Source organism: Lissotriton vulgaris, chromosome 1_1 (genome assembly GCF_964263255.1).
Source record: "Lissotriton vulgaris chromosome 1_1, aLisVul1.2, whole genome shotgun sequence".
Lineage (NCBI taxonomy): Eukaryota > Metazoa > Chordata > Amphibia > Caudata > Salamandridae > Lissotriton > Lissotriton vulgaris.
Genome location: NC_141685.1, coordinates 64,742,880 through 64,766,199, shown reverse-complemented (window position 1 = coordinate 64,766,199; position 23,320 = coordinate 64,742,880). Strand labels below are relative to the sequence as shown.

The 23,320-nt window shown below is 47.0% G+C and overlaps 1 pseudogene across 1 annotated transcript in view; it reads right to left on the bottom strand.

The window, feature by feature from the left end:
• LOC147737302 (uncharacterized) overlaps window positions 1–19,017 on the bottom strand; it is a 246,203-nt pseudogene extending 227,186 nt beyond the window's left edge. Inside the window, exon 1 of the transcript XR_015296417.1 lies at window positions 17,771–19,017. The product of XR_015296417.1 is annotated as an uncharacterized LOC147737302 (transcript). The remainder of the gene's footprint in view (window positions 1–17,770) is intronic.
• Window positions 19,018–23,320: the final 4,303 nt, after the last annotated feature.

Sequence of the window (23,320 nt, the reverse complement as noted above, 5' to 3'; positions counted from 1 at the left end):
GGAACCGCTCCGTCACCAGCCTCGGTTGAGCTGTGCTGATAACGGAGTGGTTCCGTCATGGCCCCGTCAGCTCAATAGAACACGCCGCGCAGGCGCGTCGGGCGGGCAATGACGGACCCGCTCCGTCATCAGCACAGAGCCACCGCGGTTGATGACGGAGCGGTGCGGTCATCAGCGTCGAAGAGGCTAATAAAGTCAAACTACACCCGTTAGTATACTGGAGAAGGCCTTGGTCCACACCTGAACTTGCTTACTAAGCTTTGGCTCAGCAGGATGTTATAGATGCCGAAAGGCTTCACAAAATCAAGTGGCTACAGCAAATTAAAAGCTTTCTACTAGATATGGACATGAGGGTACTTTGGGGAAACCCACCCTGCAAACCTATCCCCTCATCAGAAATCTCATTACTGGCTATGGATCTGGCAATGCGAAGCGAGAGGTGGAGAGCCATGGACAGGAAGGTTCCGTGATTTCAAACGTCGCTCCTTACTGAAATGCTACTGGGACATTATCACTGTGCCTCTTGAAAGAAATCTCTATTTCCACTTCAGAGTTGGCACTTCGCCTTTGAAATCTTTTACCAACAAATGGGACTCAGGTGAATACAATTCTTTATAACTAAACATATTTTAGCCCTACTCTAATCTAATGTATCATATAGATGCCTTACATCAACACTATGGAGCATTATTTGAGGACATTGGAAAATGGATGGTGCCCAGATTTTGAATCTAACCTACTTGTATGCTGCGATGCTCTGGCTCTCATATGAGAAAAAATAGAATGTAATTTATGTAATGCTTGGAAAAAAAAGTAATACTTCATATGCCGAATGTAACTATGTAAAATGATTTTATGCCATGAATTGTCGAAATAAAACTTATTGAATTGCTACTAGAATATAACATACTACTAATGATAATAATATTAAAATATACATTGAAAATAACATGCAGGCAATGGTATTAAGAAGGTTGACCTGACAGATGGTGTAAATGGGAACCATGAATGTTCTGGGAACAACCTAAGGTTGTAAGAACAACATATGTCCTTGGATGTCATCACAGGCAATGATAGGTCAATAAGTCAGTTGTTCAGTTACTGTATTAAATCAATACTCAGCAGTTGTACTAATACTAACATGTGAAAAGCATCTTCAGGAGCTGTTGGCACTCTGTCGGACTCATCACTAAGCAGGGACATCTTTGTGGTTTAACTGATTGAATTGTTCAATTCACTTTGGCTTGGAAAAGGAACTGCCCCGAGAGAATACAAGTGTTCTTTTATGAAATAAGGACCTGAAACAACATATATATCAAGGCGGGGTGGAATATGTTTCAACCTTTATAATCATTATTTTGCTTATGCTAATATGACCGAATGGCCACATTTCTCTTTGGATGTTTTTATGCATTATATGTATTTAATATTATGTATGTTTTTATTGCTTTCATGATTTTATTATATCTTCAGTGATCAAATAAAGCTATGGTGAATATATTTTACTAGAATAAATATTAATGACATTTAGAATAATAGATAAAAGCCATCATAAAATGTTCTTGTTGATTGTCCTGATGCGTTCAATTACTTTATTTTGTGAGTAAGAGGAGCGCAAGGTTGGAATGGTCTGCAGATTTGTAGAGCGGACTAATACCCAGCAGGGTAGCCCGACGCGGAGTAGTTGTGAGTCTAGGCATCCCTTGGGCCTAGTGGGACTACTCGAAGCGCCGGGTCTTCAGCTTCTTGCAGAATTCAAGAACTGAGGGGGAGGTATTTATGTGTAGCAGCAGTTTGTTCCAAGTTTTAGGATCTATGTACGAGACATTTCGACTGAATCTGGTTTTCACTATGCCTGAGATTTGTACAAGTAGGAGTCTGGATGAGCAGAGGTGTCTGGAAGGTTTGTAAAAGAAGAAGGGATTGTTGAGTTATTCTGGGCCAGTCGTATGTAGAGCCGTGAAAGTATGGGTCAGACGTCTGAATTGTGTTTGCCATCAGCGCAGGAGTGACAATTCCGCTTTTTACTTCACTGATTAAAAGGAGCCACAATAAGATTATGGATGTTCAAACTGTCAGTGTGAGTTGTTGCATCTGATTTTTAATAGATGCAACAGAATCTGCCTTAGCCCACAACTGAAAGTTTACCAATTTTATGAATAGCGACAGTAACAAGAATAGATGTAGGATTTGGTATGTTAGTTGGGGATCAGGAAGGATATTATTCACACGCTTACTGTAATCATAAATTGCATGTGAAGCATAAAACAGTGTACATAACAATAGGTGTAGCAGATGTAACAATACACATTTTGTATTCATCAATGAGCGAGCAGGGCTAATTATCTTCAATTGATCCCTATGACTTTAAGTTATTCAATATTTGTTAAATGGCGCAGATATCACATGGGCCTGCATAAGCTGCTGGAGAGATGATATCATTGAAATTAGGATGAAAGCTGTGGTACCTGGCCCGTCTCTTGTAGTCCTCGGTCTGGTGGTTGACTTGAGGCTTGTACAAGACAAGCTCTTGCATATTACAGTGAGGTTCACACAGATAGATGTGAAATGTGGAGCTTTGCAATGATTTGAACTAGAGATGCCTTTGATACTGTCAAGCATGAGAACCTCTGAAACACAGAATGGGCCTATCTGGGGCATTGCTAAGCTGGTTCAATTCATTTCTCCAAAATCGGACACAAGAATTCAAAGTCAATAACACCCTGTCCAAGCCCGTTCCAGTATACCTGGGTGTACCGCAAGGATCCGCACTATCCCCAACACTGTTTAATCTCTTCCTGGAACCCCTCACTGAAATTTTACAAACCTCTAACGTGCAATATCACATGTACACATATGACACACAACTATACCTCAAGATACACACCCTAGAGAACATCAAACTACTTAATACAGCGCTTAGGAATCCCCAAACTTGGCTGGCAGAAAATCATCTTAAACTGAATGCCCTAAAGACTGAATTCATACTAGTAGCTCCACCGGCTCAAATCCCGAAAATGCAAGACTGGATCGAACATATTACGGCGTTCAACGTTCAACCTATCATTGTGGACTCAGCAAAGTCACTAGGAATAACGTTAGACAGTAACCTCAAAATGCAAAAACATATCAGTAGTGCTACAAAGGGAGCCAACTTCCAGATAAATACACTGAGGAAACTGAAACCCTTCCTACCACACAATGACTTCAAGCAGGCAGTAGAAGCTCTGGTTATACCCAAAGTGGAATACGGATGTGTCTATCTCTGTGGTCTACCCAAGGCATCAACTGCACCTCTGAGAGCTTCAATCAACGCCGCAGCAAGACTCATAACTGGATCTAAATGTAGCTCCCACATCTCCCCGGACCTTCAATCCCTGAACTGGCTACCCCTAGAGGCGAGAATTCAGCTGAAAATTGCGTGCATGACGCACAGAGCCATGCATCAAGACACCCAGTTACCTGGCAAAGAAATTGACGATATCGAGTGGGTCCAGACCCTCAAGAAATGAGGAAAAACTACTACTGAAACCACAAAAATTCCATAAGAAAAAACTAATAACAGATCCTTTTCGGGGATGGCACCTAGAATTTGGAACGCCTTACCCCCAGAAACCAGACTCAACCCGTCCACTACCTCTTTTAAAAAGGAAGTTAAAGCCATCCTCATGGCCAAATACACATGAATAGGGTTTGCTGAAACCCTGATACGAGATGCATACACGCTCCCAACCACAAGACAATTCTTGATGTTAAATCTAGCTATGTTGTTTTTACTACATGCTTTATTCACTTGTGTGGATTGGCTCCTATTTGATGTATAAAGTAACATTTATTGTTTGTGTAGCACTCTGTTATCCGCCAAGATCTTGTTTGCGCTCTATAAAACTTTCAAATAAATAATAAATAAATAAATATCCATTTACCATCTGACTAATAATCACACTTATAATTTGCAAGTACCCGGGAGGTGGTTTCAGAGAATAGTATTCCTTTGGATGGAGTTATTGGGGACGAGGAAGGAACTAGCGACTTGTGGTAAATATTCCGTGTTGTGTGTTCCTGGGCATTCTTGGGTTGCTGGCAGCTCAACAAGAGGAATGTCTCAATAGTATTGATCTGGTGACTATCTAGTGTCCGAGCAGAATGAACAGACCTGTCCACATGGTGAGATTTATGACAGTCAAAAGGAACCTTTTGATTCTTCTGTCATCCGGGAGTGGTGGGTGTTTGTAGTGGGATGTATTGTCTGCAACACAAACAATACAGTTATGAAATTAAGAATGTAATATTCCAGGCCAGATTAAAACGCTGCAAGAGAAAAATGAATGAATACAAATAATGCTCCTGGAGCTCATTTTTGGGATTCAAAATGTACAAAAGTCTATAAAAATAACCCCCGACTTGGGGTTAACACCTACAGACATCTTATAGAAGTAAAGCGCATTTGCACTTCTGCTGGGGAGTGTTGTTCAGTTCGAACTGTAATCCTGAAGGGATATTCAACCTAGGTGTGGGTGGCAGAGAGTAGCAAGGAGCAAGGTGGTGTACAGATGCTTGCAGTTCAGCTCAAATGTGCCAAACAACATGTTTAAAAAAGCATTGGCATTGCCAATAGGTCTCGCTTGTGGGACCTTATAAGTATTTAGTTTTGCAGCACAATATCCGAGTATGCAACAAGGATATTGTGCTGCAAAACAAAATACTTATAAGGTCCCACAAGCGAGACCTATTGGCTATGCCAATGCTTGTTTTCTTTTTCATCTCCTCTTCATGGTCGAGTCAAGCTTAAATTCTCTGGGGCTTGTTTTGTGTTATCGCGTTCTCGTGAGGGGAACATCAGCGCACCTAGCAATTGGCATTCTCAACTAGAGCACCGCATTGATGTACAGATAAAGAAAGCGGCAAACAAAAAGCAGAATTACAAAAATCTCAGATGAGTTCCGAAACAAAGGAGATAAGATACCAGGAACAGGCTATGTTGTGTGTTGATGACTGTGTGATAGCGAGTTAGTGTGAGCAAAAACTACTGTGCTGGACGCTGGTGTGGAAGAAGAGATGCGCAGAGAGGACACGAAACTGGTGTGAGGCGGAAAGGAAGGAAAGTAATGACAAGAAGGGAAGAGGACCGAGATGGGAGGAGAGAGGATGAGCACAAGGGGGAGAGAGGATGAGAAGGAGGGGGGGAGAAGTAGGAGGAAGAGATGGGATCGGAGAGAGATCGAGGAAGGGGGTGGGGAGAGAGACGCGAAAGAAAACAGAAGTGCAAGTGTGTGGGGATTGCGTGTGAGAGAAAGATTGCGATCTAGACGAGACAGAAGGGGTGAAACGCTAACCTCGAGAGTGCAAGAGAGAGAGAGAGAGAGAGAGAGAGAGAGTGACGGAAGGAGAGAGGGAACAAATGACACAAGCAGTGGAAAGAAGAGATAGAAAGATACATCTGTGTCAGTGGAAAGAGGGGGCAGCGAAAGACCAGCAATGACGAAACAAGACTGCCTGTGGAGACCAACTACGGGCAAAAGCAAAATCAAATGGAAGCAAATGGTGGGGGCCTGAAGGAGGAGGGGGTGCAAGGGATGAGGGAACACGGCCTAGGGGAAGCTGGCTGGGGAGGGAGAGGAGAAATGCAAGGAAGGCTGTGTGCGGCGTAATTAGGGGAGGAGAAGCCGAGAAGCCGCAGAGCGCACGCTGGGCGAAGCCCTTTGATGTGCTGTGCGGCAAATGGAGGGAGGCTGATGCGCGTTCATGTTTGAACACGTGGTTCACATGAACTTCATGAAAACGCCAGGCAAAAAGCTGGTGGTTTCATGAAGATTTTGTCGACTTGAATTCTCGCTCCGCTCGATGCGCATGCGCGCATCGATAGGTCGCGAGACCTAAAAAGTAGCCACATCTTTGTGAAAGGAGTGGAAGTGGCTATTGGCCCTGTGGACTGAACGCCCCTTTGATTGATGTTGAAGACGTGGGTGGGAACGAGCGCCATTCAGTATGGCCCTCTGCATCACAGATGGAGTCCATCATTCAAAACTGTTGCTGGTGCCAGGCAGATCATTGGCAAAGAAGCAAAGCTGTTGGCTTGTCTCAAAGCTGGCACAGTAGGAGGTGGATCGTGGCTCAACTTGCATGTTGTCACTGGTCTCTAATGGGTAAGCCATTTTAACATAATTCTCCTCTTCAGGAGAGTTCTAGGAGTTGCCAAACCTAGAGCCCTTTCGGGGGTATTCTGTGATCATCTGTACTCCTCTGGTTACAAAACCCTTGCAGCATCTCATCTCACAGCTTCTCGAAGCAAGTTCATCCAACCGACAGTGCGTGTAACAGAATCTGGTCAAATAATCCTGTGAATCAGAATCAAGCCCTGAAGGCAAAGATTCAAGGCACATGGGGAGAGACCCTTTTCAAAGTTCCTCTCGATGCAACAACCTCCTTTTGACTCTAGCAGGGATTCTTCCCTCTTCTGGGTCCAAACTAGTCATAAAATGCCAGCGGGCCAAGCAGGAGCTTGTAAAAGGAAAACTAGAGTACACCGGTGAGTAACTCTAAGTCAAGCTGTGAAGAGTTAAAACACGTCCAAGCTTTTCAGAGATGCAACGTTTTTGTTTAGTGGCATCAAAATGTTAGCATTTGTTTTGAGAAGGGGCCTGGCATGTAGAGCAAAAGGATGACTGGGCTATGCATCTACAAGTTAGCTAAAAGGGACAAACAATGGTGACTTAACTGATCCTAGGGCACATTAGTGCCCCGGCCACATCATGGCATGCCCGCAGCTGTGCAGATGCACTGAGAAGACAAAAGTATACAGAGCTCTCCTCAAAAGAAACAGCGGAAAGAGGTCCAGTAAATGTATTTCTTAACTGCTTAACTGCGGCGGCAATTCCGACACGGTGCGGCAGTTTAGCGGAGTGGGCAGGGCGTGTCGGCCAACAGATGTGCGCAGAACTACCGAGGTACTGCTCGCGACGGCTGTTGGCCGACAAACGCAGCAAATGCGTTAAGGGAGCAATACCAGAACATCTCCAGCATTGAAGGAAGCAGGCCACCAATGCATGTGATCATACAATATCTTGATGAGGTGCCACAAATGAGGGATCTTCTTGTGTGCAGACAGAATGAGTGTCACAACAGAAATAATTCTCCCATCTATATAGGGCAATGGAAATGGTTTCCCTCCATGTTGATGCCTTCAAGGGGAGGTTGTTTTATACACGACATGAAAAAATACAATTTCTTGGTCTTTATTTGTTTCAAAAGACTGAAATGAAAACATTGTGCTTCACAACAGAAAGGCTTACAAAACAAAGGAAGAACACAGGGAAGAGAAGATTACATAACACAGAATGGAGAGCAGAAACCCTAGTTGAACCACCTTCGTCGTGTTAGACTGGATAATGTATGCTGCTTAGCTTCTGGCATTATGCAGAAAAACCAGGGTAAAGGGTGATGAGTGGGATTTTTTTTTTTGACAGTGACAACATTCCCCAGGTTTAGGGTCTGTGCTATACAAAATCAGTAACATTTTTCAGAGTATGTGGGAGGAGTCAGATTTATAGGGCGGTCACTCCAAGCCACACCACAGAAGCCACGATGTTCGGAATACTGTCTGGTTACCAAATGTAGAGTTTTACAGCCTTCCGGTGAATGTCTCAGCTCTTGTGTGCTTTCTGAGTTTTACATTTTATTTTTAACTGAACATGAGTGACAAGACTTTGCCTCAGACACATTTTAATTTTATTTCGACATATTACAAAGGTCTGTAACTGAGGGTGAACAGGCCCTGGTAGTTAACCTCTTATACTCAGCAGGCTGCAGCACTAACACTGCTTTAAGAGGGGACTGGGGGCAGAAAAATGCAGACAACCAATAAGTTGCCCACGTTGAAGCAATAGATCGCTTTGCCTGAACCAATGAAAGCAAACATTTATGTATGTGTGGACTTCATCAACTGAGGATTCAAGATCAAAATAATCGATGAATTTCAGGTGTTTTCGGCAGTTCAGGTGATATAAGAAGCAGCTTAGGGCCGTATGTATAGATTTTAGGGATAGCGATTTCCTAATTGTGATTCTCTGTGAATCACAATTAGGAAATCGCTATCCAAATGTATGAAAATCTCAGTTTTATTCAGCGATTACTAGGTTGTTGCAAATCTCCCAACCTCATGAATATTAGTGAGGTAAGTCGCAGTTTCAGACCCATCGGGAATAGCAGCCATCATAGATCACCATGTCTGTGATTGCTTATTAATGAAGCAACTTCTTTTATTTTTTTAAATGCAGCCCATATTCTTTAAAGGAACACAGGATGCATTTTGGAAAAAAAACTAAGTTAAATATTTCTTTTTTTTAGATTAGGCAGTGGTCTCCCTCCCTGCTGTTAAAATATATTCTTTTTTATTCTCAAAGGGGAAGGGGGCCCGTTGTGAATGGGTTAACACCTCCTTCAAGGAGTCAGTAAAACTTGAAAACTATGCAACTGTAATTTTTTCGCAAAAAATTCATACATCCCATTCAGATTCAGTATTTGGAATAGACGCCGCTTTCAAATACTGAATCTCAAAGACAAATTGAAATTCGGAAATATGCTACCGAATCACATCTTGTGTTTTGTGCATGTGCAAAAGTATGTTTTGTACATGTGTAAAAGTATGTTTTAAGGCCAGAAACGGCCAGACCGCAAAAATGGTTTCTACATAAGGCCCTTAGCTTCCAGTGAGTTAAGCTTCAACAAATGTCAGGCAGCTGGGCCTCAGTCTCACTCATGGATAAGTTAATGAATGCTGATAATTGATGTCAGTCCTGGATGTTGGTGATCAATATCAGAGCTGGATGTTGTTCACTGATGTCAGCTCTGGTTGTTGGATGATGTTAACTTCTTGTGAGTCCTGGACGTTGGTGTCTGATGTCAGCTCTGGGTTTTGGTAACAGATGTTAGTTCGGGTTGTTGGTTCTGGGTGACCCCCCCCCTCCTCACCCCCAGCCCGAGGCAAAGTTGCATCTATCGTGAAAAATGACGAACCATTTTTATTCTGCACTATAAAACATTAGGATCAGTTTTGCAGTTGCTTTTTCAAACACCTGCACTTTTTAATTTGTGCACAGGGCCAATAATACCATATTTCGGATGTTTGCATGATTTCATCTTTATAGATACCGTTTATGTTTTCTTCCGATTCAGGTCTCTGAATAGGCTTTCATTTTACACACAGCAGGAGTCATAACAAAAGATTCCATGAGGAAGGATATGTTAGTAAAATGTTCTACATTACTAATCTTTACACTATTGACAAATACTATAAATATCATGTGTTTGTGCAAAAATAGATACAGTCGTAGAATTGATTGTGTTTTCACTTTCACGGGCAATATCTTTGAAGTGGTTTTAACACTTTCGCAGCGGCGTCTATTCCACCGCAGCGCTAAGGGGGCGAGGCGGGCGCGCGGCGCGCCCATGCTGGTGACGGAACCGCTCCGTTACCAGCCTCGGTTGAGCTGTGCTCATGATGGAGCGGTTCGTCATGGCCCCGCCCTCTCAATGGAACGCCCAGTGCAGGCGCGGGATCCACGCTGCGCAGGCGCGGTGAGCGGGCCATGAAGGAACCGCTCCGTCATCAGCACAGCGCTACCGCGGTTGATGACAGAGCGGTTCTGTCATCAGCTTCGAAGGAGTTAATAGGCCATACTGGGCAACAATTGGTCGGAATCGATTACACTAGATCACAATGGTTTGTGATTTTTCATTTTTTGTCCCTAAAGGCATATTCCAACATTTGACACTCTACAAAAAATCTCCATGCATTGTTCTCTGGTACATAATATACAATTCCCACACTAGAGTCCATGCACAACTTGCCACATTAATATACTGTTCACCAGAGTCAGGACGTTTCAATAACTATCAGCTTAAATCATTTCACTAGTTTCAATTTGTTTTTCTAGTATGACAACGTGCCAAGGCTAGAGTCTCTTTGGCTTTTTGAATTGCAGCACATTTAAATTACCCTGATGGCTTTCATTCATTAGCTTGTTGTAGGAATTTAGAGAAGAGCATTTTAGTTAACTGCTTCCACTTTTTTGCTCATCACAATTTTCTTTTTTATATATGTCATCGCCATGATCTTTTCCATGAGCAAAGTCACAGGAGGGAGCAGCTCTCTTACTACTGCAACTTATTTTATGTCACTCTGCTGAACGTTTGGCATGGGAATGTTTATAAAGCAGTGTGAGTGTGTTGGAGGTGGGATGTGTGTGGGTGGGCGGTGTGTTATATGGGGTGAATGGGGTGTGTGGTGAGAGTGCATTGGGACTGGAGTGCGTTGGGGATGCGGGTGCGTTGGGGATGCGGGTGTGTTGGGGGATGCGGGGGCGTTGGAGGGATGCGGGGGCGTGCGGGGGCGTTGGAGGGAATGCGGGGGCGTGCGGGGGATTTTGTAATTAAAAAAGCCCTTACAAGTTCCACCTAAACAGGTTTGCAACTAAGCTAGATTTGCGCTCACCCATTAAGTCAGATTAACATTCTCACTTTAGCTTTTCAAAGATATTATTTCTCATGCAAACCAGATATTTTCTCCCTCATACACCTAGGCAGACTGAGTTATTCATACATTCAAACAATGTTATGACTAGCCGCTTGGTTTTGCAGCGCACTGCTAACTTTTTTGGGGCAATTCCATGCTATCTCAACAGTAAGACGGATTTCACTGCACTTGTAGGGTTTCAGTTCAGGTTAATTATTATTATTATTATTGGGACATTTGTAGAGCGCTGCGTTACGCACACTGGCGTGTCCACGCGCTAAAAGAGGAAGGGGCAGCGAGCAGGGATCACAAAGACAGCGCAGACAGTTATTTTGTGTAGAGGAATGTTTTCAATCTCGCTCGGAACCTGGCTTCCTCCGGCTCCAAGCGCAGGTCCACTGGAAGTTTGTTCCAGTTATTGGCCGCCAAGCATCTGAAAGACCTGCCTCCCATACGGGCTTTCTTAACTCTGGGGATCTTGAGGAGACCGCCCCCTGCGGATCGAAGCGCACGTGTTGGTTGATACACTTCGATCAATTTATTCAGAGGGTCGGGTGCCCTGCCATTCAAAATTCGATGACAGGTGCAGAGGGCTTTATACTCCACTCTTCTCCTCACGGGGAGCCAATGTAACTTCTGAAGCGCCGCCTTAGAAGGCGCCCTTTTGGGCAGCCTGAGAATCAAACGAGCTGCCGCATTCTGCAGCACCTGCAGGCGTGCCATGCTTTTCTCCGAAGCCCCCAGGTACAGCAGGTTCCCATAGTCCAACCTAGCTGTCACCAGGGCATGAACCAGGGTTTGACGGGCACTGATCGGGAGCAGGTCGAGGACCTTTCTTAACTTCTTCAAAATCCCGAAGCAGACTCCTACCACCCGATTGATCTGGGGGCCAAAAGTAAGATCCACATCAAACCACACCCCGAGATTGCGTGCCTCTTGACAGGGGGTCGGGGTTGGTCCAAGACAAGGTGGCCACCATGCCGACGACCAGGCAGACTGGGCTCTCCCCACCACCAGCACCTCTGTCTTGCTGCCATTAAGCTTCAAACAGTTGATAGCCATCCACTCGGCAAGATCTTTCATGCACGAGCGGAAGCCATCGGCAGCAAGACAGGGCGCGTGCGATAGGGAGATCACCAGCTGCGTGTCATCGGCATACGAGACCAATTGAAGACCATGACTCTCTACAATCGAGGCAACCGGCGCGACATACATATTAAAAAGGGTCGGGCTCAATGACGAACCCTGCGGTACGCCTTGGCCCAAGGGAACCCCCTTTGAATAGCAGTCTCCCTGCCTAACTCGAAAGCTTCTCCCCATGAGGAAGTCCTGGATCCATCTCAGCGCGGTGCCAGAGATGCCACCTCTGTTCAGACACTGTAGCAGGATGTTATGACTACAGTGTCGAACGCCGCGCTGAGGTCCAACAAGATCAGAGCCATAGTTTGGCCTGCATCCACCCCCTCTCTCAGATGTTCCGTAGCCATAAGGAGGGCAGACTCGGTGGAGTGGCGTGGCCTGAAGCCAAACTGTGTCGCGTGGAGCAATCCCGTCTCTTCCACGTGCTTCATAATTTGAGTATTAACCACCTTTTCTGCCACTTTGGACAGAAACGGCAGGAGGGAGATGGGCCTCAGATTCTCTAATACCTCGAAGCCTAGGTGGGGTTTCTTCCGGAGCGGGAGCACCACCGCCTGTTTCCACCCCTCAGGCAGCTTCCCCGAACTGAAGGAGATGTCCAGGACGTGCCTCATATAAGGTTCCAAAACTTCAAGGCTTTCCGCCAGGCGTTTGGGAGACACTGGGTCCCGCGGGGACCCTGATTTAACAGAGCGACACACCACTACTAAATCCTCAGATGGAGGGGTGTAGAAGTTAGTAAGGTGCCCTGCCGACTCCGTGTCCGCAAATGCTGCTTCGAGGTCAATCCCTGTTGTCGGATTGGGGAAAGTCGAGTAAATCTTCTCGACTTTAGTTGAAAAATATTCCGCAATACGGTCGCATGACTCCGTAGAGGAGCTCTCCGGCTCAGTAGGTGAATTTACCGTGGTCAAGGACTTGTAAATACCGAAGAGTTCTTTAGCCGAATTCTTCGACCCCAGGATTTGTCCAGCATAGTAGGCCGCCTTAGACTTTTTGATCAGCCTATGGTGCAGGCGCCTTTTTTCCAAGAACAATTCTCTGGCCTGATTGTCATACGACACCCTCCATGCTCTTTCGGCTCGCCTACAATCTGCCTTTGTTAACCTCAGTTCACCACTATACCATGGGGCAGAGCGTTCTTTCCGAGCACCTGTGGAAGTGCGGCAAAGAGGGGCTGTCTGGTCAAGCGCTTCAGTAATGCGCTGATTCAGATTTGAGACCGCTGTTTCAATGTCTACGCCACCCGGCTGGCCACCCTTGCTTAAAGCTTGGTTAAAGTCCTTCACCGAGAATTTGGCCCACTTCCTCCTGAGATAGTTAGGGGGTGCCTGACTGGCTTTGTTGGAATTTAAGCTCTGTATGGAAAATGCCACCAGGAAGTGGTCTGTCCAAGGGATAGGCTCTATACCGGACACCTTCACACCTCCCCAGTTAGCATAAACCGGGTCCAGAAGGTGTCCCTGGCGGTGCGTGGGGTCCGATAGCTTCAATTCAAGTTGAAGAGCTAGCATGTCCCGGCAAAAGTCCTTAACCCCTGTATCCTCGGGGCAGTTTAAATGAATGTTCAAGTCTCCTAAAAGGAGAAATTTATCCCTACGTAGGGTAGCCTCCATAAGGTTTTCGAGCAGGCTCTCTCTGAACTTAGTACAGGCCCCTGGCGGCCGATATATCAGACAGCCTTTGATCGTTGTGCCCCCATTGATTTGGATCGTGAAGACTCCCGCCTCACTCTCATCAATCATCGTGCGCTCTAGACAACAACCCAAAGTTTCCCTAAAAATAATAGCAATCCCCCCTCCCACCCCCTCAGGCCTATCCTGCCTAACCCAAGAATAGTTCTCCGGCGTGGCCTCAATAATATCCGAGTCGGAAAACTGGTCTAACCAAGTTTCCGTAAGAAACATAAGGTCAAACTTTTTGTCTGAGATCATCTCATAGACATCAAGTCTATGTTTACGTAGTGATCTTACATTAAGGAGGCCACAAGAAAGTGCTTGCTCCGTAGTGTCCCGCAGCAGAGTAGTAAAACAATAGCCGCAGTGGGAACAATCCCTATCGTCACTCGTCATGCCATGCATACATATGGATGTAGTGCGAGGACGGAGGCCAAGGAGCTGCTCCTTAGACCAGCGGATCTTACGACCAGGGGTTATCGCCCTAGCCCGCTGTCGGCCGCGGACGGGCGCAGACGGGCTCGACTTTGGCGACACTTCGGCGCGCCTTTGTCGCGCCCGCTGCGCACGTCCGCTGCGCTCCCGGTATGACATCCTCCTTTTAAAGCCCTCAGCCCGTCTGTCTCACCGCGACTAGACCGCTAACCGGTCACTCGCAGGCGGAAACGGAAGTGACTGTCTCTCACCTCCACGCCCTCCGCTCAACGGTGCTAGCCACCCTGTCGGACCGAGGCGTGGACGAGGGAAGACAAGACAGGCACCCCAATGCGTCTGGTGAGTCAGGGAGTCCGTGGGGATTCTAGAAGCCTAAGTCCGCTAAGGGTTTGGCTTTAGCGGAAACACCGCTAAAAGTGCATCCAATTTCCGTGCAGAAATAAAGTTTTAAAAATAAAGTATGCTGTGCAGCACAGTCAGTAAAAGCGCTACGTGAGCACTATTAAAAACACATTACACAATAACAGCGCGCAAAGCAGCTGCGAGCCCTGCCACTGCTCACTCACCGCCACTCGTCCCACGTTCCTGGATTCCTTTTAAAGCCCTCAGCCCGTCTGTCTCACCGCGACTAGACCGCTAACCGGTCACTCGCAGGCGGAAACGGAAGTGACTGTCTCTCACCTCCACGCCCTCCGCTCAACGGTGCTAGCCACCCTGTCGGACCGAGGCGTGGAGGAGGGAAGACAAGACAGGCACCCCAATGCGTCTGGTGAGTCAGGGAGTCCGTGGGGATTCTAGAAGCCTAAGTCCGCTAAGGGTTTGGCTTTAGCGGAAACACCGCTAAAAGTGCATCCAATTTCCGTGCAGAAATAAAGTTTTAAAAATAAAGTATGCTGTGCAGCACAGTCAGTAAAAGCGCTACGTGAGCACTATTAAAAACACATTACACAATAACAGCTCGCAAAGCAGCTGCGAGCCCTGCCACTGCTCACTCACCGCCACTCGTCCCACGTTCCTGGATTCCTTTTAAAGCCCTCAGCCCGTCTGTCTCACCGCAACTAGACCGCTAACCGGTCACTCGCAGGCGGAAACGGAAGTGACTGTCTCTCACCTCCACGCCCTCCGCTCAACGGTGCTAGCCACCCTGTCGGACCGAGGCGTGGAGGAGGGAAGACAAGACAGGCACCCCAATGCGTCTGGTGAGTCAGGGAGTCCGTGGGGATTCTAGAAGCCTAAGTCCGCTAAGGGTTTGGCTTTAGCGGAAACACCGCTAAAAGTGCATCCAATTTCCGTGCAGAAATAAAGTTTTAAAAATAAAGTATGCTGTGCAGCACAGTCAGTAAAAGCGCTACGTGAGCACTATTAAAAACACATTACACAATAACAGCTCGCAAAGCAGCTGCGAGCCCTGCCACTGCTCACTCACCGCCACTCGTCCCACGTTCCTGGATTCCTTTTAAAGCCCTCAGCCCGTCTGTCTCACCGCGACTAGACCGCTAACCGGTCACTCACAGGCGGAAACGGAAGTGACTGTCTCTCACCTCCACGCCCTCCGCTCAACGGTGCTAGCCACCCTGTCGGACCGAGGCGTGGAGGAGGGAAGACAAGACAGGCACCCCAATGCGTCTGGTGAGTCAGGGAGTCCGTGGGGATTCTAGAAGCCTAAGTCCGCTAAGGGTTTGGCTTTAGCGGAAACACCGCTAAAAGTGCATCCAATTTCCGTGCAGAAATAAAGTTTTAAAAATAAAGTATGCTGTGCAGCACAGTCAGTAAAAGCGCTACGTGAGCACTATTAAAAACACATTACACAATAACAGCTCGCAAAGCAGCTGCGAGCCCTGCCACTGCTCACTCACCGCCACTCGTCCCACGTTCCTGGATTCCTTTTAAAGACCTCAGCCCGTCTGTCTCACCGCGACTAGACCGCTAACCGGTCACTCGCAGGCGGAAACGGAAGTGACTGTCTCTCACCTCCACGCCCTCCGCTCAACGGTGCTAGCCACCCTGTCGGACCGAGGCGTGGAGGAGGGAAGACAAGACAGGCACCCCAATGCGTCTGGTGAGTCAGGGAGTCCGTGGGGATTCTAGAAGCCTAAGTCCGCTAAGGGTTTGGCTTTAGCGGAAAAACCGCTAAAAGTGCATCCAATTTCCGTGCAGAAATAAAGTTTTAAAAATAAAGTATGCTGTGCAGCACAGTCAGTAAAAGCGCTACGTGAGCACTATTAAAAACACATTACACAATAACAGCGCGCAAAGCAGCTGCGAGCCCTGCCACTGCTCACTCACCGCCACTCGTCCCACGTTCCTGGATTCCTTTTAAAGCCCTCAGCCCGTCTGTCTCACCGCGACTAGACCGCTAACCGGTCACTCGCAGGCGGAAACGGAAGTGACTGTCTCTCACCTCCACGCCCTCCGCTCAACGGTGCTAGCCACCCTGTCGGACCGAGGCGTGGAGGAGGGAAGACAAGACAGGCACCCCAATGCGTCTGGTGAGTCAGGGAGTCCGTGGGGATTCTAGAAGCCTAAGTCCGCTAAGGGTTTGGCTTTAGCGGAAACACCGCTAAAAGTGCATCCAATTTCCGTGCAGAAATAAAGTTTTAAAAATAAAGTATGCTGTGCAGCACAGTCAGTAAAAGCGCTACGTGAGCACTATTAAAAACACATTACACAATAACAGCTCGCAAAGCAGCTGCGAGCCCTGCCACTGCTCACTCACCGCCACTCGTCCCACGTTCCTGGATTCCTTTTAAAGCCCTCAGCCCGTCTGTCTCACCGCGACTAGACCGCTAACCGGTCACTCGCAGGCGGAAACGGAAGTGACTGTCTCTCACCTCCACGCCCTCCGCTCAACGGTGCTAGCCACCCTGTCGGACCGAGGCGTGGAGGAGGGAAGACAAGACAGGCACCCCAATGCGTCTGGTGAGTCAGGGAGTCCGTGGGGATTCTAGAAGCCTAAGTCCGCTAAGGGTTTGGCTTTAGCGGAAACACCGCTAAAAGTGCATCCAATTTCCGTGCAGAAATAAAGTTTTAAAAATAAAGTATGCTGTGCAGCACAGTCAGTAAAAGCGCTACGTGAGCACTATTAAAAACACATTACACAATAACAGCTCGCAAAGCAGCTGCGAGCCCTGCCACTGCTCACTCACCGCCACTCGTCCCACGTTCCTGGATTCCTTTTAAAGCCCTCAGCCCGTCTGTCTCACCGCGACTAGACCGCTAACCGGTCACTCGCAGGCGGAAACGGAAGTGACTGTCTCTCACCTCCACGCCCTCCGCTCAACGGTGCTAGCCACCCTGTCGGACCGAGGCGTGGAGGAGGGAAGACAAGACAGGCACCCCAATGCGTCTGGTGAGTCAGGGAGTCCGTGGGGATTCTAGAAGCCTAAGTCCGCTAAGGGTTTGGCTTTAGCGGAAACACCGCTAAAAGTGCATCCAATTTCCGTGCAGAAATAAAGTTTTAAAAATAAAGTATGCTGTGCAGCACAGTCAGTAAAAGCGCTACGTGAGCACTATTAAAAACACATTACACAATAACAGCTCGCAAAGCAGCTGCGAGCCCTGCCACTGCTCACTCACCGCCACTCGTCCCACGTTCCTGGATTCCTTTTAAAGCCCTCAGCCCGTCTGTCTCACCGCGACTAGACCGCTAACCGGTCACTCGCAGGTGGAAACGGAAGTGACTGTCTCTCACCTCCACGCCCTCCGCTCAACGGTGCTAGCCACCCTGTCGGACCGAGGCGTGGAGGAGGGAAGACAAGACAGGCACCCCAATGCGTCTGGTGAGTCAGGGAGTCCGTGGGGATTCTAGAAGCCTAAGTCCGCTAAGGGTTTGGCTTTAGCGGAAACACCGCTAAAAGTGCATCCAATTTCCGTGCAGAAATAAAGTTTTAAAAATAAAGTATGCTGTGCAGCACAGTCAGTAAAAGCGCTACGTGAGCACTATTAAAAACACATTACACAATAACAGCGCGCAAAGCAGCTGCGAGCCCTGCCACTGCTCACTCACCGTCCATATGTTGTACTTTCTTTTAGTTTACATGGAACTATGTGCATGAACATCATTCCTGAGTGGAGGCGTGCCTAGCGTGCGTTCGCTCATGGTGAGTCAGGCTAATTTTGTGGTTGAATCCTTTCTGACATTCACTGCACCAGTAGGGTTTTTCCCCTGTGTGAGTTCTCTCATGCTGGGTCAGATGAATTTTCTGACCGAAGCTTTTTTGACATTCTTCACACTGATAGGGCTTTTCTCCTGTGTGGGTTCTCTCATGCTGTACGAGATGGATTTTCTGACTGAAGCTTTTTTCACATTCTGTGCACTTATAGGGTTTTTCTCCGGTGTGTGTCTTTTCATGCTGAGTTAGACTACATCTCTTAGTAAAACATTTTTCACATTCATTGCACTGATATGGCTTTTCTCCGGTGTGAATTTTTTCATGCTTAGCAAGAATACTTTTATCCTGGAAGCTTTTCTGGCATTCAGTGCACTGATATGGTTTATGTCCCAAGTGTGATCTTTCATAATGTGAGACTGATTTTATGACGGTAGGTTTTACCACATTCAGAACACAAATACCGTTTTTCTCCTGCATGTGCACCTTCATGCTGAATTAAACTCGCTTTTTTGCTGAAACTTTTTGGACATTCAGTGCACTGATATATTTTTTGTCCCAAATGTGTTCTTTCATGTCGTGTCAGATAGTGTTTCTGACTAAATCTTTTCTCACAATCAGAGCACTGATAAGGCTTTTGTTCAGAGTGCGATTTCATATGTCGAGTCAAGTAGGATTGTTGAGTAAAGGTTTTCTCACATTCGGAACATTGATAAGGTATCTCTCCTGTGCACCTCTTTTTCTGTACTGTCCTGTTCAAATTACAAGCTAGGTGAGTCTCTTGTGAAGTGCATGGGTACACTACTTCTGCAATCTGCACAGTCTTATAAATAATGTACACTGTTTTTTGATTCAAATTGTGCTGTTGTTCTGGCTCTTGCTTTACAGTCACAAAACCCTCCATCTCCTCGATCATGTGTGTCCTTGCTGCCCCCAACTTAAGGGTTCATTGACATATAAGAAATTAGAGAGAATCCAGAAACTGCATTTAAAATCAGTCAGCGACTCTGCTCTGTATGGTCGTTACTTCCTGATCAAATCCAGCTTTTAGAAATTGGTTTCTTCTAAAATCTCTGGAACATCTCTCTCTTTGTAGTCTATTTGCTGCAAATGACAGAATCCTTAAGTATTGTTCCTGTCCACACTTGAAGCCACCTGCAGTATAACAAAAAAAAAAAATTAAAGTGAAATATCTTTCAAGGTGTAAACGAATTTTAACGAAATTATTTAACAGTGATTGTCAGCATTCTGGAAGTAATGCATGTACTTTTCTGTTGGGATAGAGTTGGTAGGGTTTTGAGGCAAGGATAATAAGGCAGATTGATATGTTAACAATAAGTGTGCACTCACTCAGTAACATAAAATGATAAATCTATTTACATTTTGTATAGACCGTAAAAGAATTAAAAACAAATTGTTTTGCCATGTCGAATGATATCAAAATTAATAAACTAAATTTGAAACTTGCATAATCTTGTGAAAGGCAGACACAGGAAGATGGCTGAATGAAAGCCTTGAACGTTTGCGCTGCCGGGCACCCAGCCTAATCCTACAGAATCTAGCGCTATCCCAAGGAGTTAGAGGTCAGACCCCTAGAGGAGGTCCCACGTATAGAGCCCTCCAGTTGGTAGAGGGGGCTCGGACTTACTTCCTACCATGATTGAGCGCACAGATGCCAAGGTGAGTGCCATACAGTGGCAGCCCAACAATTGCAAATTGAGCTCGGCGGACCAAGGGGGCTGCAGACTCCACTTCCCAAGCCTGACGAAACCATGATGGGAAGCGCATAGACGCCTGCAGAGGCTTGGCTGAGATGTACTGGCACAGCCGGGCACACTGGGGCTGAATGGCTTCCTAGAAATAAACTGATCGCTGGGGCACGCAATACTGGTTGGAGCCTAGAAGCCTGAGGATGGTTGCCACAATGACAGCGGCTAGATAATGGAGATGAGGTCAGCACAGTCCCCAGGCGGTAACTGCCCCTGCCCTTCCTGCGTTGCAGACTGCTGATGCAGAGAGCGTATACAGTTGCAGGAGGCCTGCCTGAGAAGGCATAGAGGGCATGAGAAGTGCATACAAGTTGACATACAGGTGCCACCTGTGCAACCCCTCTTCCCTCCCCATTGACGTGATCATATAGTTGGGACTGCGACCCGGCAACCCTGAGCTTCCAACTGATAAGAGGTTGCTGAGAAGGGATCTTCCAGCTACTAACCTTTGAGACGTGGGCGGTAGTGGATGAGAGGGAGGCTTGAGGGGTAGGTCCTTGCTCATGCCTTGGGGGACATTGCTAGGTTCTTCTTCATGTTATTGTTCTGGAGGTAATAAGTGTCAGACAGACCTGAATAAGACAGTCTGACCTGCAGTGGGATGGGCCGCTGTTTTGAGAGGGTACCCAGGGGATAGCAGAGCACCTGCTGAGACATAGGATTTGAAGGAACGGGATAGGCCCCTGTGGCAATAACTATTCTGTGTAGTTGTGGGCCGAGATAGATCTTCTAGAACAGGCCAATAACCATAAATGCACAGATATACAGAGGTGGGAGGAGGCCCTGCATGGAACTCGCAGAGCAGACAAGGCCTATTTCCACGGGCGGATGAAATGTCCACTCCCCAGATACTGATTGCTATTACCCAACTGACACAGATGCTAGAAGAATAAATGGATTCCATATTCATTGATAGTAATATTTGGATCGCCATAAGGTGAGGGAGCGACTGCTGCAGACAGAACTAAATGTGGTTGAGGTCACTGCAAACAAAACAGGTGATGGACCGAATGTGGATCAATGTCACACATTCATCCCAGTCCAAAGATCTGGGCCCAAATCCATCGTTTTTTTGCACTCCACACCACCCTGGGTTAGACAATGGCGATATGCAAATCAGCTCTGACCCTGTGCCCCATGGGAACAGTCCAGTCCGAACTACAAAAGCCATGTCCTTCCCAGAACGGAATCAAGCATCCGAGGACCGGACCGGTTTCGAGGTAACACCTCTCATCAGCCCGGCTAGCTTGACTCCAGTGGTGTGGAGTGCCTGGGACCCACGTCTGAGCATCCCCAGTGCACTTAGGGCGAATTTGCAAACAAAACAGGTGATGGACCGAATGTGGATCAATGTCACACATTCATCCCAGTCCAAAGATCTGGGCCCAAATCCATCGTTTTTTTGCACTCCACACCACCCTGGGTTAGACAATGGCGATATGCAAATCAGCTCTGACCCTGTGCCCCATGGGAACAGTCCAGTCCGAACTACAAAAGCCAGGTCACTGCAAAACTGGCTCCTAATCCTCACCCAGGTTAAACTTCCATCATTAGCAATTTAGGGGTCCTGAGTTCCAATCGTTACCCTTCTTCCTCCCCATCCTTGCCCAAGGTGGAACCCAACCCATCCACCAGACCCCCTAACCATTGGGTCTTTACTGCCCCTCAACACAAGAAGCCCATTGCGGACCACCCTTTCACCTATGGAGGGAACTGGCCTTCTCCTGCTACTCACATATCATCACCCAATGCTCACCCCCATAACAATAAATAACAGCACTCTAGATAACTAAGCCTACTAAACTTCCCTCCTCTCATCACTCCTACCTCAAGGAGCACCCCACTCACCCACTGTGCTTCCCAACACCTGGCACTCCACTGCTCTATAGCACAAAAGACACATGGAGGAAAACTGTAGAACACCACTTCCTTCTACTCTTCATACCCCCTCCATGTCACCAACCACCAGACCCCAACCTCCAAAAAACCTCCACTTATACTTTCATCCGGGACTATGTGGAACCTACATTACCTACCACTGTTCCTGTTACGAGGAGACATCACTCCCTTCCTATCACCAGACTAACTAACCACTCCTTATACCCCCGCACCCCCCCCTTGAGGCTGAACTGAAAGACATCAAGCAGGGTCTTCTGAACCTACTACACTTTTCTTCAATGATGGAGGAGCGCTGGAATCTCTACATGTCCTTCAAGAATAATCAATCATGCCTCCCCACTACGGCTAAACTCTGCCAAAGTCAAGACTCATCTTGGAAAACGAGACAAATTTTACCTGGAAATCTAGGCCTCGTTAACCATCACACCAGGCCATATAGGATCACTGACCCTATGTCTGATGCTGACATTCACTCGTTTCTACTTCATTACAATACCGCCAATAATAAACCTTCTCTCCCACCAGCCCGGATGCTTCTAAAGATACCGCGCCGAACTTCCGCTAAACCAGCACTTCAACAACTCCATTGGTTGCCAATACAACAAAGGGTGGAATTCAAGGCGATGACCATTATTCATAAAGCCCTCCTCAAGATAGGTCCTGCTCTAACCCAACCTCTGTTTTGCCCTTACCAAACCAATAGGTCCCTGAGATCCAGTAGTAAGAATCTTCTGACAGTCTCACGAATAAGGAGAATCCGCATGGGCGGCAGACGTTTTTCTGTCCAATCAGCTAAGCTCTGGAATAATCTGCCGGACTCTATTCGGATGGAACAGAACCATACTAGGTTTAGAAAAATGTTAAAAACCTTCCTATTTCTGTAATCTCTCGGATGATGAATTGGTGCACTGCAGCGCTGGGATGCCTCTGGGTAACCACGCGCTATAGAAATGAGTATTCATTCATTCATTCATTCATCCTAGATCCAGACTATTTCCTCCAACTCATTTAGAGAATTCAGTGTCAATCTCAGAACATTGTCGTTGGAGTCTCCTAAATATCTGATAGGGAGACTCCAGAGAATACAGTTGATGGCGGCCAAGTTTGCACTAATGAGACCACGCCAGTCTTCAGCGTCTCAGGCCTTGGCCGAGCTCCCCTGGCTCTCAGTTATGCAGAGGGTTCAGTTCAAGTCAATGTGCATAGTCTCTAAGGCTCTGTATGGCTTGGGCCCAAGCCATTACAGAGCAGGTTTGAATGGTATGTACCCGCACGTAACCTTAGCTACTCCTCAGCTAAACTGGTGAGAGTATCCAGGTTTAGAGGAGTTAGATATGGAGGAAGAGCTCTTAGTATTGCAGCAGCTTCGGCTTGGAAAAAACTCCTAGCCGAACTTAGACAGATAGGTAATCTGCTGCCGTTCAGAAAGAAGTTAAAGACCTGGCTCTATCCTAGGGCGTAAGTATGTGGCCGTGACTTTCTAATACTTTTTGACCCTGTACTCGACATTACACTCAAGGTTAATTGATCTCACGTGTTCAAGCGCCAGGATACCGTAGGGTCACAGTGCGCTCTATAAATGCGGAATACAATACATTCAATACTTTAAGCCTTGATAATTTACCACCAGTCTCCACATCTCCCCAAGAAGCTGTGGTTACCAAATCCCACCTCAAGTCAATGCGTTTGAATTGCAGGTCAGCGGTTAGGCATGCTGCGAATACAGCCGACCTGTAATTCTTCCAAGGTCTGGACCTCCCGATCCTACCACAAACTTGG